Source organism: Ahaetulla prasina, chromosome 3, assembly GCF_028640845.1.
Source record: "Ahaetulla prasina isolate Xishuangbanna chromosome 3, ASM2864084v1, whole genome shotgun sequence".
Taxonomy (NCBI): domain Eukaryota; kingdom Metazoa; phylum Chordata; class Lepidosauria; order Squamata; family Colubridae; genus Ahaetulla; species Ahaetulla prasina.
In genome coordinates this window covers 25,508,576-25,532,251 of record NC_080541.1, presented here as the reverse complement: position 1 = coordinate 25,532,251, position 23,676 = coordinate 25,508,576, and the positions used below count along the sequence as shown (strand labels likewise).

General features: G+C 36.3%; 1 protein-coding gene across 1 annotated transcript in view; it reads right to left on the bottom strand.

The window, feature by feature from the left end:
• CSMD3 (CUB and Sushi multiple domains 3) overlaps nt 1-23,676 on the bottom strand; it is a 782,898-nt gene that overhangs the window by 188,420 nt on the left and 570,802 nt on the right. The window lies entirely within an intron of this gene.

The window sequence follows — 23,676 nt, the reverse complement described above, 5'->3', positions numbered from 1 at the left end:
TATTTTTTTCCAAAATGAAGAAAAAAATATTCCCATTTTATTTTGCTTTGGTCATATTCCATCTCATTTATTTGTTCCACTTCTGGGCATTGTAAAAGTGTTGGAACAGATTCAGTGAATATCAAAGAGAACAATCAGAAAACTAAAAATTAAACTCTATGCAGAGATTCAAGGAACTAGGAGCAAAGTAATAATATCACAACACTTTTCAAGAACAAGAAGGGATGCAACTTAAAAGAATCACAATTTGTTTTGCATTTGAGAGAATAAGATACAAAATAATGTATATATGTCACAGGAAAATGAATTCCAATTGAATTTTATAGCGGAAAAATGTAGTTTGACAAAGGAATTTATGCCCATAGCATTGGTAAAGGTAAAAGGTAAAGGTTCCCCTCGCATATATGTGCTAGTCATTCCTGACTCTAGGGGGTGGTGCTCATCTCCGTTTCAAAGCCACAGAGCCAGCGCTGTCCGAAGACATCACAGTGGTCATGTGGCTGGCATGACTAAATGGCAAAAGTGCACAGAACACTGTTACCTTCCCACCAAAGGTGGTCCCTATTTTTCTACTTGCATTTTTTCCGACCTGCTTGGTTGGCAGAAGCTGGGACAAGTAACAGGAGCTCATCCTATTATGCAGCACTAGGAATTCGAACCGCTGAATTGCCGACCTTTCGATCAAAAAGCTCAGTGTCTTAGTCACTGAGCCACCACATCTCCTATAGGACTGGTAAGGAGAAGCTTAAATATTCATCTGGCAAGAATACTTTATATTAGATTCCCGCCTTGAGCAATGATTGGACCCAGTTGCAAAAATGGTATCTTGCAACTTGTTGACTTGAAGGGTAGGCTAGTTATATCAAATTTGGGGCAAAGAGTTATGTTATCTTAGTATTTTTTCTCTGCTGCTTTCCGAACCAGGGCAATTATACTACTACTGAGTAGCCATTTTGGAACAATGCAGTCCTGGATATAATACCTTCAGCATGGTAATTATGCATAATGTATTCACCAATGAAAGTCTCTGTTTTCATAGGATCTATGAAAATCCCTATAGTCATACTGCCAACTCTGTTGAAGAAATGCAGGCTTCAAATGGGTCAAGAAATCTAACACTTTGCTAGGGCAAAACTCTTTTAAAAAAAGAAGAAGAAGAAAGTGGTACAGAAGGAACATAATTCATTCTGACTCTCTCATCAGCCAAAGTTCTCTGCTCATTGAGAGTAGAGTAAAATTCAATCACCCTGCCTTATTTTTCCTTTTGCTCTCCTCTCCCTATCTTTGGAGTTTGCACCTCTTGCCTTGAACACTTGTGTGTGTGTGTATGGGAATCAGAAACAGTATTAGATTTGTCCAGGCAAGGTCAGAATACTATCACAAGGGTAAACTGAGTTTAACTGATGTACATGGAACGTTATCTCAAAAGCAACAGAAGTGCATCTTTTAAGCAGATTAACAAAGAGGCTAGTTGGTTATGTGCCCCTGCATACACCAAAACTCAAACTCCTTCAAATAGTCTACATCATTTTTACCTGCTATGTTTTTACAATGGTCGCGTCAGGCCTGGAAACCATACTAGACTTTAGGGTTCCAGACGCTGCCACATTTTTCCCCTGAGGGGAAGAAGGGGGGCTGAGGGGTATGGTAACATTCTTCAAGCGGTCAAGGTCGGATGGTGTTCACATCTGCAGGAGGAGTAGCGAGAAGATATTCGAATGAACTGGGAGAACGTGGGACCATGTGACCAGCAAAGGGGTCAGGAGGGGTGGGACTCTTGGGGTTTGTATAACTGGGAAAAGAATCCGGAAGTTCAGTTTTGAAATTTCATTCATCGTGTGCCAGTTTCCTCATGCTAGTAAAGAACTCTGAAAGACAATGGCTTCTGAGTTTTTTTTATGCAGAAGAGGTTTTTCTGGAACCTTGACAGGTCGATTTTAATGATTTTCAATATTTTTATCTTGTAAGGTGCCCAGAATCATTAGATACGAGATGGGTGGCAAATAAATTTTATAGATAAACAAATAATTTTCAATTGTATCACTTTTAAATAACTCAACCTATCAGTTGTAACCTGAATGAATGAATGAATGAATCTCATGTGATAATATTCAAACAGAAGTATTCCAATAGTTCCAAATACAAAATGCCCTTCTAGATGATTCATAGGCTCAGGCTTCTAACATTTATTTATTGTTTTACTTTTACCTTAAAAACTTTAAACTTTCAGAACTTAGGAATTCATGACAAACTTTTTGAATGAGTAGGTTATCTTGAAAAACTGTTTCTGGTGAATTTTCTGCCTCCAAAATAATACATAACTCACAGAATAGCCATCTGTGAATTCTCTTAATTCATAGCTACATGTTCAGACATATAAACATAGTATAATTCATTATATTGTGAAAAATAAAGAATAGATTTCCACAATATAAACTGTTGATTGCTGTAAGTTTTCATGAAACATTTATGAAATGCATCCATCCTAATAATAAAGCTATATCCTTGAAATATATTGAATAATTTAAATTTCAACTATTCAAATTTCACAAAGCTGTTAAAGGGAATTAATATAAATGTAGAATTTAACTGAACATTCTGGATACCAATCTGAAACTCATTATCACTGGAAAATCCTGCGTTTGAAGAATGGCATACAAAACTAGGGAACAAATATTTAAAGAAACAAATAAAAAACTCTCCTTTTTATGACTTAATTTGGGGTAGAGTCAGAGCGACTGAATGGATCTGAGCGTTTACTGGCCAGATGCCCTTTCTGGAGTTCATAGCAGATAATTTTTCTTTGCATCCTAGGAGAAACAGCATCTGCTGCTATCTAGAATTGAACTCTCAGCCTTCTGTATGAAAGGTGACCATCTTCACCACTAAGTCACCCTACTGCTCAGTTAAAGAAATAAATGACATTTAGAGATGTTCTGAATTGACCAAAGAGATCATGAATGGATCATGACTAGAAAATGCAACAGGTATACACAGAGGTTTCAGACTGCCTCACCAAACATATCAATCAAGCATTTAGATTCTGAAAATATTCTTACCCTCAGGACCTCATCAGGAGGGTAAGGATTACATATTAAATATTTTGAAAAGAGAAACATTGTCTGGCAAGCAATGCTGACAAAGAAAAGCAATGGACCTATCACTGCCACAAATCATGCATGGGGAACTGAAGAAGTCAGATGTGAGATCAGTTCAGCCCTGATTTCTTCCCTCTTGATAATCTTTAACAAAATTATTAAACAGTGTGAACCTAGCTTTCTTCCTTGGCTGTTATCAGAATTTAAATTTCCAGAATAAGTCTTTTGACTTTAGTTTTAATCGTAATTCCCCAACAAACATGGTTGTCCTGAAGGTGTTTTCTTTAAGAGGCAACTGGACTTCGTTGTTTTTCTTTGAAAACATTTTGCTTCTCATCCAAGAAGCTTCTTCAACTCTGACTGGATGGTGGGTAATGGAAGGATTTATACTCCTTGAAGAAAGCTGGTCATTTGCATTCTTTTAGAGAGTTCTGGAGGCCACTTGAAGTTTATCTGTGTCCTCAGGGTCACTTGAGTAGTGCAAATGGATGTGGAGCCTTCTTGGAATTGTTGAAAGGATTGTGTTGTAGACTGGAGATAGATGATAGATGACTGAGAATCTCCATAGATATCTAAAAGACATGGCCTGCCCAAACAAATTCTCCCTACCACCACTACACCAATTGCTTTATTAGAAGGAGGAAGAGGAGGAGGAGGAGGAGGAGAAGGAGAAGGAGAAATGTAGCTAAATTAAATAAAGTTGTAATAATCACATAATACAAGGTGATCTAATTTAAATCAACAAAACCACATGGGGAGGCGAAAATAATTACAGAAATCTATGTGAACTTTAAAACTGGCAAAGAGGAATCAACTCAGAACCCAGCTACAAAAAATTAATAAATATAAAAGCAAATAATTCATGAAAGAGTTATGGATGTAGAGGAAGAAAAATATCTCGCTCTTTTTTTTATTCAAAAGTTGGATGGTTTTAATGAAGTCGGAAAGAACTTACAAAGTATTTTAAAATCAAAATAAAACTTTGGAAACTTTAACATCTGAGAGGGAATTTCATTCTTTGGTATTAGTCTTGAAAGATGTAATTTATTTTGTGTTTATAGTGTTTTATTTTGTGTTTATATTTCACTATTGTGAAATAGTCCTCAATCTTCACCTGGTAAATGTTGTTATCCCCTTCATCTAGTCTAAATGATCCTCATTACAGTATCATATATCATAGTGGATAATACAGTAACCCAAAAAGAAACTATCAAACAATATAGTAAAAACAGGCAAGAAACAATTTATACACTATCCATTTTCTGGCATGGACATTTCTTCCATTTATGGGAGGTAGCAAAAATGACTGATTTTGATTCTTAGACAATTAATCTTTAATTTTTCTATAATCTGGATAATTATAGAAGCAATTATTTCTTTGTATGACATAGTTCTGGATGTAAATTTGTTTTAATAATCTCAAATGGTTCTGGTTAATGTTTCCCAATAAACCTGAAAGAATATAAAGGCTATGTCACATTCTTTCATCCATCCTTGTTATTGGTTATCCTTTTAATACCAAATGTATTTCAAGGTTCCAATCTCCACAAACATGGATTGGACTGACCCTGATAGATTTGTTTGTTCATGAACACCTAAAGCAACACCATTACTTTAGAACAGATCTCTTTTCTTCTGAAAATAAGCGTGTGCAGTAGAACAACCAATGAAGAATTTATTTATTTTTTGGAGAGGCCTGGAAAAAAATAATCACATACCTAATATCCCCAATGCCCATGAATTATTTATATATAGGAAGAAGGAAGAATTGATGACACCCAGCTGTACATTTCCACCCCGAACCACCCCAATGAAGCCGTTGAGGTGATGGGCCGGTGTCTTGAGGCCGTACGGGTCTGGATGGTGAGGAACAGGCTTCAACTCAACCCTTCCAAGACCGAGTGGCTGTGGGTGCCGGCTTCCCGGTACAGTCAGCTTACACCATCGCTGACTGTGGGGGAGGAAGTACTGACCCCCAGGGATGGAGTGCGCAACTTAGGCATTCTCCTGGACGACCGGCTGTCCTTAGAGGATCATTTGACAGCCGTCGCCAGGGGAGCTTTTTATCAGGTCCGCCTGATTCGCCAGTTGCGCCCCTTCCTTGACCGGGACGCCTTACGCACGGTCACTCACGCCCTCGTCACTTCCCGCCTGGACTATTGCAATGCTCTCTACATGGGGCTCCCCTTGAAGAGCACCCGGAGGCTCCAGTTAGTCCAGAATGCGGCCGCGCGGGTGATAGAGGGAGCACCGCGCTGCTCCCATATAACACCTATCCTGCGCGGCCTGCACTGGCTACCGGTAGTCTTCCGGGTGCAATTCAAGGTTTTGGTTACCATCTTTAAAGCGCTCCATGGCTTAGGACCGGGGTACCTTCGAGACCGCCTTCTGCCACCGATTGCCTCCCAACGACCTGTGCGCTCCCACAGAGTGGCCCTCCTCAGGGTGCCGTCGACCAAACAATGTAGGTTGGCGACCCCCAGGGGGAGGGCCTTCTCTGTGGCGGCACCAGCCCTGTGGAATGAGCTTCCTCCAGGACTACGACAACTTCCTGACCTCCGGACCTTCAGACGTGAACTGAAGACTTTATTATTTCAACGTGCGGGACTAGCCTAAGAACAAAATGTTTTAATTAAATTTTAATGTGGGTTTTATTGGTTCTTACTGTTTTAGTGACCAGGCTTGGATAATATTTAGTTTTAATTTGGGTTTTAAATGTTATTTATTATATTGTTATATTGTTTTAATATGCCTGTAAACCGCCCTGAGTCCTACGGGAGATGGTGCGGTATATAAATTTGATAAATAAAAATAAAATAAATAAAATAAATAAATTATATTTTCTTTCACTTTTCACCAAAATTACCGTATAATAATAATAATCAAATATTTTCTATAAACTACATAGATAACACTGTATCTTAGACCTATTTCTGTTAATTATGTTGAGTTGTTTGCACATCACACCTGTACCTGTAGTGCTTATTTACTGGCCACTAATTCAGCGACCATTGAAAGTTGCAATGGCATTAAACAAGTGGTACTTATGACCAGTGCTCAAAGTCAAGCTATCACACCATCCCTGTAGTCTTGTGATCATGATTCAGGTGCTTGCCAACTGGCTCACACTTAAACTTCACCAGTCATTGGGGAACTGATGGGAAAGGTTAGAAGTAGCTATTGTAAGTCCCCCAAACTTCCTGTGTTTGTGCTCCAACCCACTCCCAGCCTTTCTGCACTTGCTCCATATCATGTCACCTACCGTATAGCCTTCCTGTGCTCATGCTGCACTATAGCATTCATCCCTGATCTACCTGCACACCACCATGCCATACCATTCACTCAGCCACCCTTTCTTTGCTCATCCCCCACTGCACCATCCACCACCAAGCTTTCTTCTGCTTGTACCCTGCCATGCCACCTATTTCCTGGCCTTCCTGTGCAAATATACCTTGGGTTAGCCCTCCAAGAGTCTCCCCCTCTTTCCTGGAGCATACTGCCGCCATAGATGTGGCACTCCTCTTTGCTTACTTGAGACTCCTGCTACTTCCAGGTTAATGTCTTACATGTCTTGGAGCTAAGACAGCAACTAGGATTGCGGGAACCGTAGTGCTCCTGGTTGCATTCTTGCAACCCTGAAGCGAACCTGGCCATCTTTAAGGCTTCAGGGTTGCCACAAGGAAGAAGAAGGGACAGGGAGGGGGGAAATAGGTAGCTGTGGGAACCAATAGCTAGCTATGGGAACCAAGGACATTCCAACAGGTGGCTGGGGAGAGGAGGAGTGGAGTAACCAAGCAACCAGCCAGCACCAGCACCTCTATTGGACAGTCACCTCTATTGACTGATGACTTGGGGGAAAGGGGAAACTTTCATTTTTTAATCAGGTGAAAATCACGGGAACTTTCAGAGTCGGTTTTCACCAGATGTGCCAATATGATCTACCCAATAAATCGTTCCTTGAGGAATCTACCTGCCTCAGCTTTCTATGGAAGCATTACTTGGAACACTGACATAGACATTTCATTAGCCAAACTAGGTAGCATAATCAGGGCGCACCAAGGACATCTCATTTTAATCCTGAGCTCAATATTCTCCTTTATCAGAATTAGGATGATGCTATGACATTGCACTTTATGACTACAATTGTTTAATGATGGCAATACCTGTCTCTGAAATAATTTTGTTTACATAAATTCTGAAAAGAGTGTTGAATAGCAACAAAAAAAGAAAGAAAGAAGATTTTTTTCCCCCCAAGATTCTTGTAAGAAATAAGTATATAATTGAATTTATGAGGTAAAATAAAGAAATGGTAGACAATATAACATTTTCAAAACTCTGTTTGTGAAAACAGTTTAAGTAAAAATAAGCTATTTTTACAACTTATAAGGTGTTGAAAAATGTATGGTCACATTTAGTGTGATATTTCAATATTGGATTTTTTTTCATCAAGTTTATTTATTTTAAAATTAAATTGAAATTGAAGAGTAGTATGAGTTTCTCCTATAGATATTTATTTCCGTTTATACATATATTAATCCCTTTTTTCAGAAAAAAGAAACACATTGAGAAGATATAACTATATAGCACTGAATGTATACATGTATGTGTTTATGTGTACGTATTTCAACAAAAAGAATATAACTCTATAAAAATAATTGATGGACCATATAGAGCTACGGGAAGTAAGAATGCATAGATCACCATTATAGATAACCACTGTCACCCTCACATCATATAAATCATTATATCATTATAATTTTAAATAATTTTGCAATACATGCAAAAGGTCATCCACAATGAAACATACAATTTATATACTTTTGAACTTCCATTATACTGTACATAAATAACATGTTCTCAAAAGTGAAATTCAGTGTGTGTTCTCTTTCTCTCCCTCTCTCTCCCTCTCTCCCTCTCTCCCTCCCTCTCTCTCCCTCTGTCTCTCTCCCTCCCTCCTTCTCTCTCTCATATTTATGAATACAAAAGCTTAAGAAGTTCCTGCATCAATAACCCATATCCATTATGCAGAGAAAAGACAATTATTTGTCACAAAACAAGTAATTTATTTACTGCTTTTATGGAAATGATAGCATCAGCTATTTTAAATTAAGTAATATTTATTAAGTATTAATATGCTCAAAATTTTTTCCCTTATTGGATAATGCCAACAAAAGTTAATGTAAGACCAAGATCCACATATATTAGTATAAAATTGCTGAATTCTACTCAGATTCAGCCCAAAAAGGTTTAACTTTCTGAACTTTTAGGATAGTTCTGATGAACTTGAGAATCATGACTTTTTTTTACTACAGTTTTCTTCTGCATTTCTTTACCACAGTTAAATTTTCCTCAATAAACAACCATAAATCAATAATATTATTCCTTAGCTGGCTAATATGTACATAGCTACAATCCCAAAACTTAAAGAAGGAAAATGTTCCATTAAACATTCCATTAAAGACAGATGTGTCCATAAAGATGATAAAGTTACACTATAACTGAGTATTTGCATGCTCATGCACACACAATTCAATATATATTTCATATTTATTGTCCAAAGCAAAATGAATTATGCTCTGTGATCAAAAGATTTTCCATTTTTCTTGGGAGTAGCAGAATAAACATAGCAGGAAACCTATCTATTGTATTAGGTTGCACCTTTACAATTTCCAGGGACAAAATTTTGTAGGTAAGTTGTTATCCATCTAGAACATGGCTAGATTATTGCCAGATAGAACAGCCCAGGTGATTCCAAGGAAAGACATGGTCAGAGACATCCTAAAGGGCCATCAACAATGTCAAATTGGCTGCATAGTTTGTTTTGCTTTGAGCAATAAACATGAGGCACATATTGGCAAATCCCTAACTTGATATTCTCATATATGAGATAGTGATGTCTAGAGATATAGCCTGTCTTCAAAACTAATATCATTTTAAGAAATAAGAAGCTAAAAACCTAGCAGACTGACCAAGAACCCTACAGGGGAATCTACAGGAGACATAAATGACAGCAAAATGAAGGATATGACTGGATGATTGAAGCCTCACGCCTTTTAATGAATGCCACATGCATCACAATAAATGTAAAAGGCCCAGGGCTTTGATTTTCCCATTGAGCCTATCATTTTGATATTGTTGACTACCCTGTGGAGGGCAGCCATGCCTTTCCTTCACTATTTCCATATTTGGATCTGAAATCCCCCAAAAAGATTCTAAGAAGGAAAAATAAAGGCTTTGTTCTATGCTTCTGTTGGGTTGCTAATTGGTACAATTACTTAATGTAATTATCGAAGGGTAAAGGTTCCCCTCACACATATATGCTAGTCGTTCCTGACTCTAGGGAACAGTGCTCATCACTGTTTCAAAGCCGAAGATCCAGCGCTGTCCGAAGACGTGGTCATGTGACTGGCATGACTAAATGTCAAAGGTGCACGGAACACTGTTACTTTCCCACCAATGGTGGTCCCTATTTTTCTACTTGCATTTTTTACATGCTTTCGAACTGCTAGGTTGGCAGAAGCTGGAACAAGTAACATGAGCTCACCCTGTTACGCAGCACTAGGGATTCTAACTGATGAACTGCCGACTTTTCGATCGACAAGCTCAGCATCTTAGCCACTAAGCCACCCTTATCGAAGATAGACATACTCTATTTTCTTCACATATATTTCACATCAGAGGTGGGTTTCAACAGGTTCTGACCAGTTCTGGAGAACCGGTAGCAGAAATTTTGAGTAGTTCAGAGAACCGGTAGTAAAAATTCTTATTGGCCCCACCCCCATCTATTCTCTGCTTCCCAAATCCCAGCTGATTGGGAGGAAATGGAGATTTTGCAGTAACCTTCCCCTGCCATGCCCATCAAGCCACACCCAGAGAACCGGTAGTAAAAAATTTAAAAACCCATCACTGTTTTACATGTGTTCAGAGCACTATAACAACAGAAACATATGGACAACATTTCTCTCTCTCTCTCTCTTCCTGTCTGTGTTTCTCTCTGTCTTTCTCTCTCACTCGCTCTTTCCCTCTGTGTGTGTCTGAGTGTGTGCCTGTTTCTGTCTCTCTCTCACACATATATACTAATCAGACTAACAAACCTTTCTGGAGGTTGAATTTGAGCTGCAAAATGTATTAAAAGTACTAAATTGAAACACTGGTATTTTCTGAAAATTATCTGTGTTCAAAGCAGTCATTATTATTACCATTTTTGAAATGTCGAGCTCCATTATGCACATACTCTTGGGCAGTCAGTTGAAAGCCAGCTATCCTAATGACAATTTTCCCTATCTCAAATAGATCAAGCTTCAATAAAACAAAGAATAATTATTTCAAAGAATAAGTTGTGATGCCCATTTTAAAAATTGATTATTATTCATGCATTATTCAGGGAGAAAGAGAGAGAGAAAGAGAGAGAGCGCAGAGAGAATTCATAATTCATCCTGAATTATTACTTTTACCACAATCTGATTTGTGGAACACACCTACAAAAACTATAATAGTGAATGAAATACTTCCTGATGGTCTTGATGTAAAATTTGCTAAATATTCCTCTCATAAACCAAAGGCTTGAAAGTGATTTTGAAATGGTTTTTCCATTAAGCAATCAGCATCTAAGCGATGCAGTGTTGACCCTGAATTTAAAATAAGGAGTGAAAAACTATGAATAAGGTATTTAAAAAATGTCATTGCAACATAGCACTGACTCATCCTTTGCATCTTATTGATGTGAATGCCTGTCTTTTTATTTTATTGACGCACAAGGCATGTATGAAGTTTTTGATTTAAAAAATTCTATGGCATGAAAAAGGGATTCAGTGCTTATTTTTGCTCTGCAACAAAACTTTTGTTCCACAAGTTACTGCTGAAATAACTAACATGGAATTACCCCATCTTTCCCTTATATATCAAAACTTTATAAATGAACATCCAAAGAACTTCATAGCCAAAAGAAATGCATTACTTATTTGGTTCAATATAATCTTTGGTTTTTCTACCGTACTCTACTCTACATATTTTTGTGGCACATGGACACAGAGATAGTCCAATAATGAAAAGTGGACAAAGCTATGTCACACATATAGCTGTAACTGGAAATATCTCTCTCTCTCTCTTTCTCTCTCTCTCTCTCTCTGTGACACACACACAAACCTAAATCTGCATCTATATCAACATCTACATCAACATCTGCATCATTTACATAATTCTCTATCATTTGATCTCCATCTCTCTCTCTCTATCATCTATATCTACATCTATCTATCTGTATAGTGCTGATGCTTACTATCAGTGTGAAAATATCCAGAGAATCGCAATACCATGTCATTTAGGCTTAAATTCTTATGGGACAGAGAGTTCATCCAGTATCCAGAGAGTTGAAGTCTCACCAAGCTGTAAGTAACACAGGTGAATTCAGATTCTACATTGTGTTTGTGAATAATGGTTAAACCTGCATTTGTAATTATTCCTCAAATGAAAAGTCACACAATTGAATTAACTTTGCGCATTTATCTAGTGGTGATCTAGCAAGACCATTGTGTCTTCTTCTGTACCACTCTTTATAATTTAGACCACACCAGTTATAGATACTGGTACTCCAGGAGTCTTGTCATCCCCTGATCAAACCTTATCTATTTCTCTTTGTCTCTCTCACTCTTGCTCTGTAGAAAAATTACATAGATATGGGTTGCTGACTGTCCTTTATCTAGGAATACTTTTATTTTGGATGTGGAAGAAACTTGAATGAGGGGAGAACTTTCATTAAATGATTCCTCACCTGCAACGTCTTATGAGCTCCACTGCTGTGAAAACTAGTCTTTAATTTCTTCCTCTTGTACATTTTTACGTAGCCACATAGATTTTTTTTCCCAGGCTCAGCAACAATTACATTGAACTCAGTGAACTACAGAGGCATTTAAAAGCCATGGATCACTGTTCTCCAAAGATTTTTCAACAAACTGCCAGAAAGGAAGTAGGCTGCAGTTAATGAGCTTCATAAAATAATAAAAGGGAGATTGTGCCTTCTCTTCCAGTGCAAGAATGTTCTTTCCCATTGTTAAAGCTAGTACCTACGTTGCTATTTTTAGGCCCTAAAAATAAATGGAACATTTTATGCTGTGCCATGACTGACTGTATCTCATTTTAATTAGATTGTAAGGTCTTTCCTGTAGTATACAAATCATAGTCTAAAAGCTCTGATTACTTTTTTTTCCACCAGTGCAAAAAAAAATTAAAAAAAAAATCCCAATTAATATTAAACTTTTAGTGGGCTGGGGAAAAATACGTTTGAGCCATAGAAAGGCAAAAGGAAAAGGAAATATGAAATGAAAATGAAAACTCTATTTGTCTACAAAACAAAAAGAATTTGAATGGTATGTGTTTACAGTCCAAGACTAATCATTCAAAATATATCAAATACAGTGGACAACGAAAACACACAAAAAGAGACACACATTCTTTCTTACATCTGTGTATGCGTATGTGTAAAGGAGGCCTGGTAAAAGCAGTAAAGGCAAACAGGATATTGGACAGTCGTAGAAACCATAAATAAAAATGTCGCAACCATCTGGGAGGTTTTGAAAATTGGTTGCAAAAGGAGCAAAATCACCTGATGGTCATATAAATACGCACAATTCCTAACAATAGACAGGATAAGGTTGCACTGTGTGTACAAAGGCTTTTTTAAGTAATACATGTTATTAAGGTTTCAACTGCCATCTCTGAGCATATAGAAGTATGATGTTCATAAAGTAGAGTGGTATATCTGCCTAACAGATATAATGCATAACATGCTGATTCTGGCCAGGGAGAAAATATGTCTTGTGTGGGCTATGTAGAATGGTTGTTGTTGTTGTTGTTGTTGTTTTTAAATCTAGTAATATTGTCACAGGGAGTAAAAAGTGCACATAACAAAGATGAGAAATACTAGCTGTGTCTTGATCCTAAATCCTTTCCTTATCTTCAGCCAAAGTTTTATCAAGATCAGGAATGGATGTTGCCCAGATTAAAAAGGCACAGTATGCCAAATAATAATTTATCTGTCTTTTTAAAGGGCCGCGGTGTGGCTCAGGCTGTAAGAAGCCTGTTATTAAACACAGCTGCTTGCAATTACTGCAAGTTCAAGTCCCACCAGGCCCAAGGTTGACTCAGCCTTCCATCCTTTATAAGGTAGGTAAAATGAGGACCCAGATTGTTGGGGGGGCAATAAGTTGACTTTGTATATACATATACAAATAGGATGAGACTATTGCCTTACACAATGTAAGCCGCCCTGAGTCTTCGGAGAAGGGCGGGATATAAATGTAAAAAAAAAAAAAAAGCAATTCTATATAACAGATATGGTGTACTGAGGAGTTTCTCCAGATGATTTCTTTTAATAAGAATCTAAGGTGACAAAGTCTCAAACAGTTCCCAAAAGAGATGCAGCATAGTTCTAATCATATTTGACCATTAAGAGTTGAATGAAGGACAAAAACTATATATTTTTAAAATTCTGATCAGCTGCTTTTGAGCCTAGAACTATCCTTGTAGATATGGAACTGGGTACCATAATGCATGAGATTCAGAACTTCAAATAACTTAACTGATGCTGAGATGTAATGGTTGGCATGCTTCTTTGATAATTGGAGAGATACTTTTTGAACTTTTACATTAAGTTCACTCATTTGATTGTTCCAACAACTGGAAAATTGAAATTGAAAACCTAGATAAGTGAAGGTTTTAGTAGATCTCCTGTTAATCTTCCAGCTAATTGAGACTTAATGCACTTTCTTGAAAATACTACAACTTTTGTTTTACAATAATTAATTTCAAGGTATTCCCTGGAGGAATAAACAAGACTTTAACCCATCAGTGCATACCGACATGTGTTACAGATAGAATATTTGCATCATTAGCATATAGAAATAGGGATGAGGTGCCCCAGTCTGATTCAGCCATATTTCCTTTACCATTCTGATAATAATAATCACAAATATTGGGTATAATATGGAAAACTTTTTAGAAAGTTTTAGCACAGTTATGAGATGATGTAGACTTCAGGGATACAGCTGTAGTAGTAGAAGTTTAGTATGTTTATTAAAAAAAAATAAGTGCAAAATGTCAGGATATTTTAATATTAAAATACACACTTAATATTAATATTAGGTGCAAAATGTCAGGATATGCTCAAAAAACAATAACAAATTAAGCAATCGGGAAGGAAGGAAGGAAGGAAGGAAGGAAGGAAGGAAGGAAGGAAGGAAGGAAGGAAAAAAAATCCAGAAATCCAGACAAAGAAAAAAGGTCTACCTTATATATTAAACCTATAACCATTAGTTTATTAAATGTACCATATAATTCACAGTATAATTATTTTATAATTATTGCATTATAGTATCACTATTTAAATGAATAGTGACGGTGATCACAACTCTTTTAAATTAACACTGGAGTTCCTTTGAAAGCAACTTTGTAATATCAGGGAATTGTATAATATGGCAAATGAAGATTCAGCAATATAAATTATTTTTTAATAAAAACAGCAACAAATAATCTGGGAATTATTATCCCTAAGATTTTTGTAAAACATATTTTCTTCAATAAGAATAAATACAATTTTCCCAGATAAATCAAATAGTTATTTGAAATACTGTGAAGAATGGAGAAATGCAACACTTTAAAAATATAATTAAAGCAACATATTAGTTTACTGTATTTCTGTCATGCTTCCTATGCATGTTCTGCCCTTTAATCAACTCTCTGTTTATACTATTACTTTTTCCAATACAAAGTGCATTTTAAAGCAAAACTGACAATGCCAAAGCAACTGTGGAATGACATGGCTTTTAAACTGTCTGAACATTCCACAATCATTGAACTATCTCCCTGAGATAATTTGGGTTGACAACATTGTTTGGTTGCATTTGTTTCAGTTGGCAGAACAAATTTTGTCTTTGCATTTTCAGAAGTATGCTATAGTCAATCTTGTATGGGCCACTGAGCAACAAATTCTTAGTGGCCTGTTGATGTTACCTCTTACTAATTCCTTTTTATATTTGTTTCAGATCTATCACATAGCATGGAATATTTTGGATATACAATATTTCACATATTCAGAAACTTAAGCAATAGGAAATTTTGCTGGAAAACAATGGCTCTTACTGTTGTTATTAGTAACTTCTTAAAACTCTCCTATTTTCCAGTTCTAGGCACTGAAGTAATGGATGTAGAAGACACCGGGGGGAAATGACTATTGTGATGTTCTTGATTTTAGGGAAAACGGAAGCTTATCAAATTTATCAAAGAAATGCTTATCAGATTTTCAGATGATACAAAATATTATATCCTCTAAGACAGCAATAAAACTTAAAACAATCTTCAGGGGTTTTAGAAATATGCTTTAAAAAAAAAAAAAAGGAAAATGATAAAAGACAACTGCAAAGTTATCCCCATTGGGAACCGTAATCAAATGCATCTTTACAGACTGGAGAAAATTTAACTTGGAAATACTCCTTATGGAAAAGAGTTTTTGTTACAGACTGAAGAAAGTGGGAAGAAAGCAAACAATGATGACTTCGTCTCTTATTTTCAACAGAAACAATTTAGTTCAGGCATGAGAGACAAAGTTTTTTTAAAAAAAGATAATCCACTTTAATTAACTCAACTCTAGCTAGGAATTTACTCTTACTATTTGCAAGGCTATGTTTTCTACTGCAGATATCGTTATGTGACAACTATATGAGGGTTCACACAGTTTAATAATAATAATAATAATAATAATAATAATAATAATAATAATAATAACAACAACAACAACAACAACAACAACAACAACACAGTTGGTAGGGACCTTGGAAGTCTTCTAGTCCAACCCCCTGCCCAGGCAGAAAACCCTACACCATTTCAGACAAATGGTTATCCAACATTTTCTTAAAAATTTCCAGTGTTGGAGCATTCACAACTTCTGGAGGCAAGTCGTTCCACTTATTAATTGTTCTAACTGTCAGGAAATTTCTCCTTAGTTCTAAGTTGCTTCTCTCCTTGATTAGTTTCCACCCATTGCTTCTTGTTCTACCCTCAGGCGCTTTGGAGAATAGTTTGACTCCCTCTTCTTTGTGGCAACCCCTGAGATATTGGAAGACTGCTATCATGTCTCCCCTAGTCCTTCTTTTCATTAAACTAGACATACCTAGTTCCTGCAACCATATGTTTTAGCCTCCAGTCCCCTAATCATCTTTGTTGCTCTTCTCTGCACTCTTTTTAGAGTGTCAACATCTTTTTTACATCGTGGAGACCCAAACTGAATTTTTTGAAGAAGAAGAAATTTTGGCAACCAAAATTTCTTCTCCTTCAACCAGACTCTGTCATGAATATTGTTTCCAAAGTATTGAGAGTTATAATTAATGAATTTTATATTAATTTGGATCTTGTAAAATAATATTATTACTTTATAATTGTCCATTATTATGTTTTAAAAATAAATGTACTATGACTTCTAGGCCATAAATGTATGTTGCTTTTGAATTTCCTCAGTTCGCCTTCAGGAAATCAATAAACTTACCTCCATTTTACCGCAGAACAAACTTGTAAACTTTGGAGAGCTTACTCATGTGTTGTTCCACCATTAAATAAAATTATATCTTGTGAGTCAGAGAGAGAGAGAGGAGGGGGAGCTATTAAAATTAACCAACTGCCATTTAATTTTCATCAGTAAAGGACTTCAGAGTTAAACAATTAGTTATCATTGCACCCTTCTGCAGTATCAGTGGGAGTGTGTCAAAGATGATGAGTCTCCTATGTTTACAAAAAGGATCCTGTCTATGGTATGCTGTGTGCTTTTGTGAATCGTTTATCATCTTGCTCAAGCCCATCACTGTATGAAATATTGAAGTTCTGATACTGCATGACAGAATAATGAAACACTGAAAACAAGCTCTACTGCAGTGATCCCCCCCCCCCCCACAGAAAGTTAGTGGTGAAAATTTGAAAGTGAAATAGCTTTTATTTATACTCCATAAAATATAATCATCAAAATAATTTGATGTCAAGATATGTCACTTCTTCCAGAATATTCAAGAAACAATTATGATGAATGGTTTACCTTTTTACAAACGTTGCTAATTTTAACTCTTCTAATAAAGATTGATTTTTTTTAAAAAAAAATATTACAAATATCAAATTCTGGACAAAAATCCTTAGACATATTTGGAATCTGTATGAAATCACATACAGAATATTGATGTATTAGGTATAACTGATTAGCAAATTGATTGATTAAGTGCCATTAAATTAGTGTTAGCAACCAGGCATGTTTTTGTACTTATAATTTCCTGCAGTTATAAAGATAAACTGGAGAAATATTAAGTCCCAAGCTGAGTTCCCAACATATTCTGTTTTTTTCCCAGGAGTAAATATATGAGAAATAAACAGTAATTGTATTTTAATTTTAATCCAATCTGTTTTTATTTTGGACTTTGTCCTTTTGTTGCAGCTAGTCTGGCATGTGATTTTAAAAATTGTACAAAAAGGGAAGGCAATGTCTCTCAAATATGATTTACCATAAATAATACAGATAGAAAATTCATTAAAAATATTCCAACAAGGAAATGAAAAAGGAAAATATCAAAAGCCAATGTAGCTCTGTAAAACTTAATAAAGATTTTAAAATAAAAAGGACTATAAAAAAACACCCAAAGAATTAAACCAAAGAAACCTAATAACCATTAGAAGACCTAGAGACAGATTATAATCTTTTTTCTCCCGTTTTTTTTTTCTTTTTTGGCATTTTTTTTAATGTTATGAAGAAAATTATAGGACAAATTTGGTATTAAAGACCATAATTTCCCCTTTAAAAACTGCTTCCTGCTTCACAAAATTTGTGGTTGCCCACTCACGTTTAGAAGCGATCCTCAATATGCCATGTGAAGCCTGGTGAGCTATAGCTCACATTCATTTTTAGAAAAGACTTGAGGCCAGCTCTTTGTAGGAAGAAACGGAATGCATCAATGCAATTTATATCATCCTGTCATTCTAGATAAAGAATCCTCACAAATGATACTCTAAAATTCAGTGTTACATAGAACGTAATGGACAAATCTTCAATCTTTTTACAATTTTGTTGGACCTGTTAGAAGTATGTGGAAGTGGCAAAAATGAAGCCACTGTTTTTCTTCTTCTTCTTCTTAATAATGACCCTTTAACAGGAAAACTAGCACACTATTTGACAGCATTAATTGCATGTTATACCAGACTATCTCTAGCATCTTCTATCTGATAGAATTGACACACTTCTTCTGAGGGTTGCTAAGTACTGTTATATCGCCTGCAGCTATCAACAGAGGTTAATTGCATAATGATTTCTGAGAATACATACACCAGCACTCTATTTTCTAAACCATGTAATAAACTATCATACCAAAATATCAACATTACAAATGTTTGTAAGGTAACTGTTTTGGAATTTTAGTTTATTAGGTGGTTACTGACCCCCTAAAAGTAAATATTTTATATTGTTAGTATTTTTATTATAACTTGTCACTAATAACATACTAGGAAAATAGACTTCTTTAAGTTTAGTTATCCAGAATAGTTACTGTAGCCAAGTACACAGCTGGTAAATAAAACAAGCTTTTTTTTTAATTGCAAATACAAATAGCCTATAAAGTCACAAAAACCAGTTTCTTTGATTTTAATATTCTGCTAATTTATGCTTATCTCTAAGTTTAAACTGATTTTTTTTCTCCTCCCATTCCTTTGTGGTAATGGAATACATACAGTAGTGAGATTCAAATAATTTAACAACCGATACTCTGCCCTAATGACCAGCTGCATGGGCGTGGCCATGGCGGGCGTGATCAGGGAGTGTGACAGGCAGCACTTGGCCTCCTGCACCCCCCTGGGATCAAAAATGGGTCGTGTCTGTGTGTGCCACACACACCCTCGTAGTAGGCCTCCCTGCAGCCTCCTGGGAACCAAAAAAGGGCAGATGGGGACTTCTGGAAGGGGCGGGGTGGTGACAGCCAGAAATTTAACAAATGGTTCGGCTGAAGTAGTGAGAACTTATTGAATCCCACCACTGGATGCATACCAACCTTGCCTGGTCTTAGGTCCATTATTTTCTGCCTTGAAAGACCCAACCATCTCATTTTCAGTCTATTAATATACCTACAGGTAAATTGTTCACAGAAAGCACCAGGGGTGAAATGTAAAATCTGTGACTACCGGTTCTGTGAATGTGGCTTGGTTGGGGGTAATGTGACTGGGTGGGTGTGGCAAACTTTTTTTTTTTTACTTTTAAAAAATTTTTTTCTATAACCTCTTCGGCCAAAGAGGTTGTAAAAAAATGCTTTTAAAAGCCTCTGTGATCCCAGCTGAGCCGCATGATCATCAGGGGCTTTTTTTTTACTTTTAAAAGCATTTTTTCAGCCGAAGTAAAAAAAAAAAAACTCTGATGATTGCGCGGCTCAGCTGGGCATGAGGGAGGAAGGGATTTTTGCTACTGGTTCTCCAAACAACCTGCCACCATCTCTACCGGATCGGGCGATCTGGTCCGAACCAGGAGCATTTGACCCCTGCAAAATACCCTCAGTTGAGTGAACATAATGAATGTAAGCTATCCACAGCTATCCACAGAGAATGCTGTGCAGCAGTGCTCTCTTTTCTACTTCAAACTCACTGATGGTTGATTTTCCAACACTCTTTTTCTTCAGATTCCAAAAAGGGAAATAAATAAGATCCCCTTCTGAAAGATGTGGCATATATTATATTATTCTAAACCAGTAATGTAAATTATACCCACACAAGTGCATGTTGTTTCAGTTTACTTTTTTAGCCCTTGGGCCATACCAAAGTGCAGAGTTCCAGACACAAATTATTACTAAAATCTGATAGGACCAAGTTAAAATGGAATTGGAATAAAATATGATTTAAAATGGAATTGGAATAAAATATGATTTAAAATTAAATTGGAATAAAATACAATCATTTAATATATAGATAAATAAAATATGATAAAATTATATTTTGGTGTCACCTTTACAATCTACTCCAATCAGTCCCATGCATGCAGATCTCAACCAAACCATTTTGTTTAAGTACTGTGCTGTGTTAAATGTTATTTTCAGATTCTGGCTGCACATAAGGTAAGTTGTTTTGATATGGGGATCCCAATGGGTCATTCGTTTGGTATATAGTCCAAACAAATGCATGTTAGTTATGACTTCTGTAACAGAGTTGTTAATGCTTGGAACACACTACCTGACTCTGTGGTCTCTTCTCAAAATCTCCAAAGCTTTAACCAAAAACTGTCTATTATTGACCTCACCCCATTCCTAAGAGGTCTGTAAGGGGCATGCATAAGAGCACAAATGTGCCTACCGTTCCTGTCCTATTGTTTCCTTTCATTATATCCAATTAATATAGTTATTACATAATTATACTTATATATATATGCTTATATATTATATAGTTATTTTCATGCTTATGCTTATATATACTGTTGTGACAAAATAAATAAATAAATAAATAAATAAATAAATAAATAAATAAATAAATAAATAAATTGTGTATTTGTGTGCATTTGCTGCAAGATAGTTTTTGTAGGGTGGGCAGCTGGGAAAAAAAAGATTCCAAAAAGAGCTAACTTTTGCATCAGAACCCTAAAAAGCATTCCTATATTTAAGATGCCAGAACAGTCTTGTAGTGACTTGTAGTGAATATTTTCCCTGCCTTACTCCAGGAAATTCATTAAAATATTGTATGGATGTCAGACTGCAATACTAACAAAACTGGCATGGAGCTGGCCTAGTGGAAGCATGAGCTGAAAAGCAGTTTACAGGGGCCATCTCTGGTGGTAACAGAGACTCACAGACTTAAGATCAACTCGCTGGAAATGAAATTTTATCCATATGAAATCCATAAACGTTTTGGGTTTTTTTTTTTAATTTCATTTGTCACAACAGTATACAAACATCGATATAAAACAACAACATATCATATAAGGAAAATATATCTATATAAGGAAAATAATGCAATAACTATGTTAATTTGATATAATGAAAAGGAACAATAGGACAGGAATGGTAGGCACTTTTGTGCTCTTATGCACGCCCCTTATAGTCCTCTTAGGAATGGGGTGAGGTCAATAATAGAATTATTGCTGAATTTCTGAGGATTGTGAAGAAGAAACTTGGAATGCATTAGCACTGATTTACAGATGGTGTCATATAATAAGCAGTATTTGAGTAAAGATATTGTGTGACAGGATTCACCGAGATCAAAAGAGAAATCCAAACTAACAAAATACAAAGAGCCTATCGTGTCCCACTCCTCCGCTGACGGCCGGGTCAGGGAAATCCGAATCAGGCTTGCCTCTGCAGCTCTGCCCAAAGTCCTAGCAAAGTCCTCAGAGCAGGCAGGAGACCTGTAAGTGACTTCAGCAAGATAAGTTCGACTTTTGCCTGACTCAGAGACTGCCAGAAAGCAGATCCTTTATATAGGCCATGGGGTGTGGCTCCATGACTCAGCACTCCCTTCCTTCTGTTGCCTCCGCCTACCCAATCTTCTGATGCGAGGGTCACTCCAATCAGCTGTTGGTAATAAACCCTCCTTAGGCTCACATGCTGTGGAGGAGGGGGAGGGGTCTAGCTGCTCCGTTTGCCTGGGCATGGAGTCAGGGCTGGGGCCGGGAGGTGCTCCTTCTTCTGCAGTTTGTCTGGGCATGGAGCCAGGACTGGGGCCGGGAGGCATACATTCCTCCGTGTTCGGGAGCAGATAAGAAGGCCCCGGCTGCTCTGAGGGCGGGCAAGACACAACAGAGCCATTAAAAAAATAAGCTTAGGATAGTAGCATTCCACAGATACTGCCTGCAAAACACATATCTAACTGTGAATTTTATGTCACAACTAAAGTAAGGTGACTTTCTAAAATCCTTTGCATAAGATTATGGAAAATGCACATAAGGAATGGAAATAGTTTGAAGGAGAAGAAATTGGAAAATAGAAAAAAAAATCCAAAAGAGAAACCCAAAGAATAAGAAATCAGTTTATCAAACAAAGCATTTGCATTGAATTAAAGTAACTCCATAGTTACATGAAGTATGACAAAACTCTGAGAAAGTATCAATGTGATCAAAGGCAAAAAGGATCATGAACATCTCAAGGAATAAATATAAATGAGACAGAGGCAGAACTGAAGAAAAACAAGAAAAATAGAAATAGAAAAAGAGATGAATGTAAAACTCAGTATTTTATGTATATCACTTATTTTGAAATAAAATGCAGACATACTTACCACACCACTAATACACAAACACTTGCTTCTGTGTATGCACAATTTCTATTCTATTTTAATATACCTAAACAAATTTTGTATCTTTTATTATATGTAAATTTTCCTGCAGAATATTCTATATAAAAACGTTAACATTCTGATATATCATTGCATTCAGATTTTGCTCATAAAAATGGTCTTACATGAATTTTGATTTTTCTGAAATGCCTTTTAATATCTTTTTAAAAAATTACTCTGAGAGAACATACTGAAAGGCAAATCTTAAGTTCAGTACACAGGTCTAAATTGTACATGTACACACAAAGAAGAAGGGGAAACATCAAACACATATTTAAAGCTTCTTTTCATTGGAATGTCAGTCTCCACATTATTACTCAGTCTTTCAACTTGTTTGGGTTAACCAACTTGAGTGGATAGGGTAGAGGTCTTCAAACTTGGCAGCTTTAAGAGTTGTGGACTTCAACTCCCAGAATTCTCCAGCCAGCTATGCCTGGAGAATTCTGGGAGCTTGAGTCCACAACTCTTAAAGCTGCCAAGTTTGGGGATCCCTGGGATAGGGGATCCAAACTTTAGAAACCCATAGTTAGGGACAAAGACTTGATTAGGAAATTGAAAAGAAGAGAATAACGACAATATTTCTACCAGCAAAACTACAAAGAAATTCCACAAAGGTGTCACCAAATGCTGGACTTGACTAGAAGGAGATATCAGAATGTCCTCGACTAATGCCAATGTTTTCATAATGATGGGTGTGATTGGATAAGCAATGTTGCATATACTGCATGCAAGTAAAAACTGGAGGGCTACAATCATCCCATTTTTCCCAGATTTCAAAGCCAATGATTTCTCTTGGAATACATGACTTTACTTTGATATAAACCAATTAATCAAATAAGTGAGAGGCCATATTTACTAGTAGCAATTTTTTTCAATAGAATATACATTAGACTATTTTGTCCTTTACAAAATAAATAACTTTTAGCTTAATGGTTAGAATAACACACATTTAAAAATTCAACATGGCTCCAATTCGTAGCAATTTGAATTTTCAGAATCCATTTGCTTGTGTTTATAAGTATATGCTGTAGAACAGTATTATTTAAAGTTGGTAGCTATGTATTGGTCACAATCAGCTTTCCGGAACCCCAAAATCTCTAAAGACACCATTGTCTAAGGAAATATTTTTGCTATAGGAAACTGAAATAATTTGTCTAGATCAAGGGTCTTCAACCTTGGCAACTTTAAGACTGGTGGACTTCAACTCCCAGAATTCCCCAGGAAGCAAAGCTTTGCTTTGCTGGCTGAGGAATTCTGG